Here is an 8,952-nt window from a genome sequence, read left to right as displayed (position 1 = left end):
TTCGATGTATTAGTAGTGAAGGGTAAGGCATGAAAAAATGTGGTATCATGAAACACCATTCTGGTGATGGATCTCAAGTCTCCTACTTTTTGAGACACCTGAAAGCAAGGTAAGAAAAGCACTGCACAAGTTCTAAAGCCATATTCTTGTCTGTTAAAGAGCTTCCATAGCACCTCCTCCTCAGCTACCAATTTGTTTTTGCAAATGGCAAAATAATAATCTCTTATTTATTATCTAAGAAATACATGCTGATTTTATGAAGACCGAATTATCATACAAGCAGCTCTTGTGGCAAATCTGGGTTGCAGTCCAAAATATCACAACTTTTCCCTTAAAATTCAAAGGGCTATATGAGAGGAACTAGCAAATAACCTTTATATGCAGCAACAGAATTTCAAGAGACTCCTTATTTTTTTTTTTTTTAACATATCACAGACTTGATAGCAAAAAGAATATGAGACAGGAGGCATACAACAAGAACTTCCTACTTTCTAAGGGTATGAACAGTAGTAATGAGTAATATGCAAACTAATTCACTTGGGATGAAATTTAACAAAACAATCTAAATCGAGAGGAATGTGGCTGGAAGACTTGGCCATGATGGTGCTGGGCTGAGATTCACTAGCAAACTAACAATCACCTCTTTATCCTAACTCAAATTTATGAAGAGCATGAACTTTCCTTTCCTTATCCTTCCAACAATATGAACTCTCCTTTCCTTATCCTTCCAAGAATATAAACTCTCCTTTCCTTATCCTTCCAAGAATACAAACTCTCCTTTCCTTATCCTTCCAAGAATGGAAACTCTCCTTTCCTTGTCCTTCCAAGAATATGAACTCTCCTGTCCTTGTCCCCTCTGCAAAATGAAACTGCCAATGATACTTTTTTCTAATACTGTACCTAAAATTCCTACAACTGATTGTGGCAGAAACAACATGAAACAATGGAAATTCTACCCTTTCCTTGTCCTTCCTCCAAAGCAAAACAGTTTGTGATACTTCTTTAAACTAAGACTTGTGTGATTTGCTTTGGCAGAAAGAGAATGAGATATGGAAGATCAAAACTCTCCTTGTCCTTGCTACTAAAACAATTTATTTATGACAGGGAAAAGACTGAATGTTTGTCAGTAAATTTCAAAGCCATATTATTAAACATGAAATTGCAAGGGGAAAGGCAAACCCTCAAAATCTGGCATCATTATTGAAACACATGATGGAAAATAACAGAACTCTGACCTTTCTGCCTCACTGCTAACTGCCAGATACAGTATATGGTGGAATGCAGTGTAAACATTCTGTGTCCTCACAGATGTTTTAAAAATGACTGTTTTAAATCAGGGGCTTGTCTACACCTTTCCATACACAAGTTTTTACTCCTTGACTCTGGTGATGGATATATTATTCTTGCCATATCCAGACAATTTTTTCAGCCTATGAGAGAATTTAACTGGAGGAGTTAGATATTGTGTTCATTAATCCCTTCAGTATACAAAGTCTTTCCTATGCTGAATTAAACTGTCTGGTAGAGCAGGAATAAATGACAGTACTGTATTAGGAAATCACCCATATTCAAGGAGTTATTATATGGTAATCAGCCCTGTGAATCTATATTCAACTGACTCCCTGTTGTAATTTCAATTCTTTTTTTCTTGGGAGAACAATAGGAAAATTTAGCTTCTTCCCTTATCCTTCACACTAAAATAAATACTGTATACAATATGAACCCTCAGTAAGTTTTTTCTCTGATAACCAATACAGTATTTGTATTTATAAGAGGAACAAGAGAAATGGGAAGACCTTCATGCACTCCTTTCCTTGTCCTTCCTGGGAACACAAATTGCAGTTACAACAGGGAAGTGATCATAAGCGCTTTTGTGAATTTGGCCCCTGCATCTACTTGAAGCTTACCCTGGACTGACTGCCTCTTTACCTTTTCACTTAATGGACCTCACTTGAATATTTTGTTGAATCAAATACAGTACCAGATTATTTTATTCAACAGAGGGAAAATACCAACAGCCAAAGAGTGAAGTAAAAATTAAATATGGTTATGGAACTGGTGATGTTAACTCCTTCCATCAAATGACACTGCTCTTCAGTATATTCTTGCTACCTCCAGATGATTTTATTTGGTTTAGGAAAGCCCTCTCACACTGAAGAGAGCAATAAAGACTATAACCTCTACAGGTTAATAAAGCTCTCCAAGACTGAATAACAGTCTAAAAGCAGCGAGAAAAATAAAACATCATCATCGTGAATGGGTTAATGAGCGCTTTCTGATATATAACATAATAAGCATAATTTTAAGCTAAACAGGCTGAAAAAAAGTACAGTACTCATTTGCATCAATAAATTTAATCATGGAGCAAGTTCTAATTTATGCTAATGCTTAAATTTCCCCTTAGTCCAAGATATTTCTCCTGAATTGAATAAGAACATCTGATGGTCTTCAGAATATACTATAAAGATGTAGCCTACTCTTGACTGACGGGGTTCATGAAGTTTCTAATCTCGTCAGTGCAAGAGGTCACTTCCTACGCTGAATTATCAGTAGCCATGATAAAAAAAGAAACTTGTTACATTGTTGGGATTATGGAAGCTTTTGTTTATGATGCAGATCTAGTTTGGAAGAAAAAAAAATGGAGACTGTTGGGGCACTTCAACAATTCATTGTGGCTACTGTCACATTACTTTATTTTTTCATTTATTTTTCAGCTGAAGACTGCACCCCATCACCAAGGAGCTGAATCTTATCTCTATAAACCCCTTAAGGATGGCCGAGACACTAGGATTACATTCTGCCTTCCACTAGGTCATTTTATGCAGCTGAGTGAAGTACTGTACCCAAACCCCAAAGGGTTAAAAGACATTAAAATAGTACCAGTATTACTAAAGCTGTAACAACCCATATACTGAATCAGAATAGTTATTTTTATGAGACTTAACTTGTAATGCAATACTTTCTCATATCTTCCTTGAAGCTGGCAATGTATTTAACCTCTTCAACTCCTGGATGTAATTATATTATTATTGCTCCCTCCTGACAATTTTATTCAAAAAAGGAAAGATCTATCATACTAAACTAATTAATTAAGGCTATATCTAATGCCTCCAATTTGAAAAGTCTCTCCTAAGTTTAATATTATTCTCTGAAGGCAGCAAAAATAAAATCAAAATACATCACCAGAGTTAAGTAATTAACAGTTACAGCTTAAAGTATGATCACTTGTATTACACAGAATCTGAGGCAGGCATATTGAATGGTGACCTGGATCCAATAACACAGAAATCAAATATCACATAATGTGTTATCTACAGCTTAATATTGCCACCTAAAACACATGGTATACTATATGAGTCTCTAGTAAGTAGGTGAGAACTTTTTCACAACACACTTAAAACATAAATGATCCTTCAGTACTTCTAAACCAACTGATTATGCCAACAATAAATTTCAAATACCAACATAAGATAATTTCTTAGAAAAATCCAATAATAAAATATCAGCGAGCATATAGTAAATTCCTTCTATTCCAGCTCCCTTCTACTGATGGTCTAGTGGTTAGAATGCTCTGGTTGGAGTGATGGCCTTGTTGAGGTTCTGTCCCGTAGAGGTAACTGGAATTTTTTCAATCATAATGCCATTATGGAGGTGGGCAGCTCATTTATACATAAATGTACTGAACTATGGTGGCCTAAAATTGGGTCCCAACACCTCAAAGGGAGGACTGTAATATGGGACTGGCTGCAACTGACATTCAAGAATGTCCAGCAGGTAATTCTGAATGATATTTTATTGATGTTAACTAAGTTTGAATATATTATGCTTCTTTTTTATGTGAACTACATTTGAATGTTTTACAGTTAATTTGGGGAAAATATATTCACAGTTTCCCATAATTAGATTAAGGCACTCCAATTGGATATAACCCTCATGGGTCTCAGTCTGAGAGATGATTGGGGGTTAACTGCTCAAGTAATGCCAATCAGTAGCAAGTGATTCATCACTCTCACTCTCAATGTCTGGACTCATGAGCCTTGTCCCAGACATCTACACCTGCAATCGGGAAACAGGGACTGGACGATAAATGGATAGATGGAAAATGAACCTTTAATATTCCTGACCCCTGGGATGGGAGAGAGAGAGAGAAAGAGAGAGAGAGAGAGAATTATGTAGCTTTCTGCATTACTCCCTTCCATTTTTACTAAGAATGCTATTAAGCTTATACAGTAAAAAGCATGCCCATAAGGCAGCAAGTTCTCTTTCATATGAAGGAGAAAAACTGATTAAAAAAACAGACAGGGCAGGAAATCTAAATGTCACAATTTATGGACAGATGAAAGAAAAAAAAAAATGCTGAACTGCACAGAAGATACTTTGAAGGTACATCATGAGACTTACCTTTAATCATCTACTCTAGTCCACCACCTCTTATTCAAGAAATGTGAGGAAGAAGATGGATATTAGTCCCACAAAATGTTTCAGTGCCATCATATGAGGGTACTCTCATCAGTAATTCCAATCTCACAAGCTACAAATTCCTCTCTATCAGTCTGCCATCCAGTCCTTTCCTGCCCCATCAGCTGTGTAGAGGCCTGAGGTTAGGGTTGTCAGTTCACATATTTACGGTGAGAGTGGCCAGTTGCACATCCCTGAACAGCACTACTGGTAAGTGAGGAATAAACCCCAACAACCCCTTGGACTTAATCAGATATTATGCTTTTGGGATCACTGAAGTATAAACTTAGGAGTGAATTGGCTTCTTACAATCAGCATTTTTCCATGTTTAACCTCTCCCAGGGATGGCTGGAGGTTTTTTAGTCATATGATGTTACCAGGAGTATTGATTGGTCCCCTACCGTCAATTGTTCTGGACTAAGAGCACCTAGCTTTGGACCCTATGCCTTGACGAGGATAACATCAGATTGACTGTTATCATTTTGATGACCATGTTTTAGTATTTCACAGGCCAACTGCTTCTGTTAGGCAGGTATGAAGGGAATTTACTATAAAGCTTTCTGAATAGTGACTCTGATATCAAATATTAATCTGATATATTCCTACCTTAAACTGAATAAAGAATAAAATTAATCACATTTTGGCTTTGCCAATATTTACATTCCATAATCTAAACCAATCACAGCAAATTAATGTGTTTAACACAAACAGGGTCCAACTTTAAGCATGCCCTGAAATACCTAACTTACAATACTACCAGTGTGTGGAGCAGGGAGTTCAGGGAAGCACCAAGCCCAAAGACACATGACAAAGCAACAGTTTAGAGTGATCATCAGCTAACATTTCAGAGCAACTGATCAATGTCTACTGTACAATGAAAACTCATAACTACTGTCTGTCTGTGTTTTCCAAAATTCTTCACAACACATACAGCGCACCTATATTCACTGTCACCCGTCTTCAACTAACTTTATCCAACTATACACTTACAAATACTTAAGACTTTAAGCACCATCTACGAAGCTTGAGAAACAAGAGGTAATGGTAGGTTTATGTGCTGGTAAGCTGAATAAAAAAATCTCAGAATACTGAAATAATTTTGCAAGTCATTTGAGAGAAAATTATTACATCACAGAGAAATTCTGTAAAGTCCTAATTAAAAGTATGGTAGCTTGACTGTAACTTTGCAATATGGAAATTCCTGCTGTATTACGTTAATCTTGGGGAACCTACTTTCCTAGACATAGGAAGGTATGTTGCACAAAAAATAGATAAATAAAATAAAAATTATAACAATACAACCTTACCTCCTGTATACTGTTTATGTCTCTACCCACTTTGCTGAGAACATTCAGCATGTGCTTTTCTTAATCTACCATAACCCAATTATAACTTCACTTGCTCCACACACCTCATTCTATCACCCATCCAGACCTCAGTACAGTACAAGAGTTTTTAGGAGATTGTTTTGCTTAGAATGAAAACAGAGTATATGAATTATGTAATGAAGCTTTTATATTTTCTGAGGTGTGGATAGGCAAGCTATTCTTAGCACATTATATGTGCTATCCATCACAGAGCTATTACATTGCATCATCATTCAGTCTTACAAACTAATGCTTTACTTCTATCATTTCATCATCTGCAAGTTAGTCTCCATACTTTGTTCAAATTCTATTCTTTCATGTACAATATTTCACCTACTGTACAGTATATTCTTTCGATGAACAAACTTTAATTGAGAGAAATAAATTTCATATCCTTTATACCACATACTGTAGATTACAATGAAAGCAATGAAGCAACAAAACTACATCCACTTCTACTCAAGAGCATCAAGATCAAAGCTGGTAACTCACAGACAGGGCTTGAGATTTTTTTTTTATATAACATAACTACCAAGTGTGCCCCTCACAAAGTCTCCCTAAAGGGAACTGACCACTGTAATTTCATTTTCAGACAATGTAATTTACCTTGCTTCTACTATTTTTATTAAGCAAATAAGAAAACATTATATTTTTGGTACTGACTTCAATTATCACATGATTCAACATAAAAATGTAAACATTTCAGCACCGCCAACACCAACAGGTACATAAGGAACTTTCCATCCATTCACCCCTGGTGCTTGTGCCTCTTTGATTGACATAACTCGTATAAGTGGAATTACTACATGCATGTTTCACACAAAAAATACAAAGGTTGCTATTAAAGTTATCTCAAAGCATTAAAAAATACAGTTGTTGCTCAGGCAACACATTAATTATTGCTACAATAATAAATAATTACATAGGGACAGTTTTCCAGGAAGATCAGAACTCTAAAGAGGCGCCAACCACCAAAGATGAATAGGAAACACCATCTTCATTCTTTCTGTGATGTTTTCATTATAGTTCAAGGTAGAATCAAAGCCTTGGGCTCCTTAGTGTTCAGAAGACTTACACATGACATGATGCTTTCAGCATCCTGAAATCCTACACTTTACCATCACAGCACACAAGCTTCAGAAGCTATTAAACTAACAATGGCAGTGTTTCATTATTGGCAGGATAAATGGTGGCTTTATCTTGCCTCTACAGCAACTGCTTAAACCATTTACATCCTAATTATATGGTACTGTAATCCAACTGCAATGCAAATGGACTACATCTGTAATAAAGGACACAAAACAACTGCTATAGAGGACACAGATAGCTATCCATCTTTGCTGACAATATAATGAAATGAGAACAAAACCTTAAGGTTCACATGCCAAGTGTTAGTGCCAGGTTTACACTGAAATGACATTCACTACATTGAATTCCATTCAATACTGTCTCAAAGAGCTTGGCTCTATGAGTCCTTCCACTGCTATGGTCAAGTAATACTATACTAAATCACAATTTGAACCTCACAGCATTGTCATATTTCCAAAGAAGCAGCCCTGGGTAATAATACCATTGATAATCAAAATAAGAAGTAGATAAGTTAATTTAACTAATTACTGTAAGTGCCCAAGATATAACATTTAAGGTTAGGTGCTTAAAAAAATAATAATGACTACAAACTTCAGTTAGTACTAATAAGTTATAAATTATTATTTATTCTAGATTTCCTTGGAGTAATTTATGCACAAACCCATCAGAATATAAGTTCATTTAATCATAAAATATAGTTAATGATGAATATAAATGTATTTATGATATGCTATTCTCTTTAAATCTATGAACTTGGATCAACTGTTTTATACTGGGAAAAATTTGAATACGCACATTATCCACCAACCTACACTGCAAGCACCAGATGGGCAAAGCCCACTTGTCTACACTACCATCCATCCTACAACACCACGTCATCAGTTAATCAAACTAGTCACACCCGTTCCTTGCAAGTTATGGAAGATTCCACCAACTATGGCTTAGCCTTAATCCACCCGAGGTAGTCACATGAGGTACAGCATTTAATCTCTCCATAACATCCTGAGTGCATGAAGCTGTAAGTATAGCTTGACAAATTACACAAATCTCAAAGTCATTATATTCAAAATGTTATCCGGCACCAAATAGTCATGGTAAAATAATAAGCTGATCAGTATTATGTGAAATGTACCAGCTCACCCAGAACCTGGATTCCACTGACTGTTGGCATACAAAACACTCCTGAGTTGAGTGTATCACAAATAGCCTTGCACTTCTCTTACTGAAGTGCATCAACATTAACTTTATACTGGTATCCATGCATGAACTGGAGGTGCAATTAGTAACAGGACTAAATACTGAAACTGAAGCAGACTCCTTTATATTCATACTAAACTGAAAAGAAAACAAAACAAGTATAGACTTCTAAAAATGCATCCAACTCTTTCTTTACTTAGTATAACCAACATAGATAAAAATACAAGCCATAAATAAAAAATAAACACCTCCAGACCATCATCACACACAAATATCACAAAATTAATTCATACATCAAAATCTATCCAGTTCCATCTACATAGTACTTTTTACAACATACACACATCAAAGAAAGTAATCTCCACATAACTACATTAAACAGAATCTTAAAAATGTGTACAAATCACCCCAACAGTCTTCTACGTCATTTTTGGCCTGGGTGATCTATCTGCATTTGCCAGTCAAACATTTACCATAGGCTAGTATGAATTACAAGCTATACTTGAGACTCCTATCTGCAACCATGAACATCTCCTACGACAATAAAATCTAAAAGGAACTTTATAATTACACAGTGTATTATAGGAGACGAAATATCATGTAAAACTTGAATTCACTTCTGATGACTGCTTTCACACATTATGGATGCCTCATTATCATTATTATTATTATCATTATTACACTAATCTTCACCATCATAGTGCTGTACTGACTAAAGATTGTGCTGTCTGTGAATCTATCAAGTATTTTACCCACCATATTATTTGCAGAATACTGAGGGGAACCAAAATCCCAAACTTTATTCACTTTCTGAGTTTGTACATGTCCATATCATTGCCAA

This window comes from Coenobita brevimanus, chromosome 45 (genome assembly GCF_032717465.1).
Source record: "Coenobita brevimanus isolate Jiangsu-jjx chromosome 45, ASM3271746v2, whole genome shotgun sequence".
Classification (NCBI taxonomy): domain Eukaryota; kingdom Metazoa; phylum Arthropoda; class Malacostraca; order Decapoda; family Coenobitidae; genus Coenobita; species Coenobita brevimanus.
Note: the sequence above shows the minus strand (reverse complement) of the source record.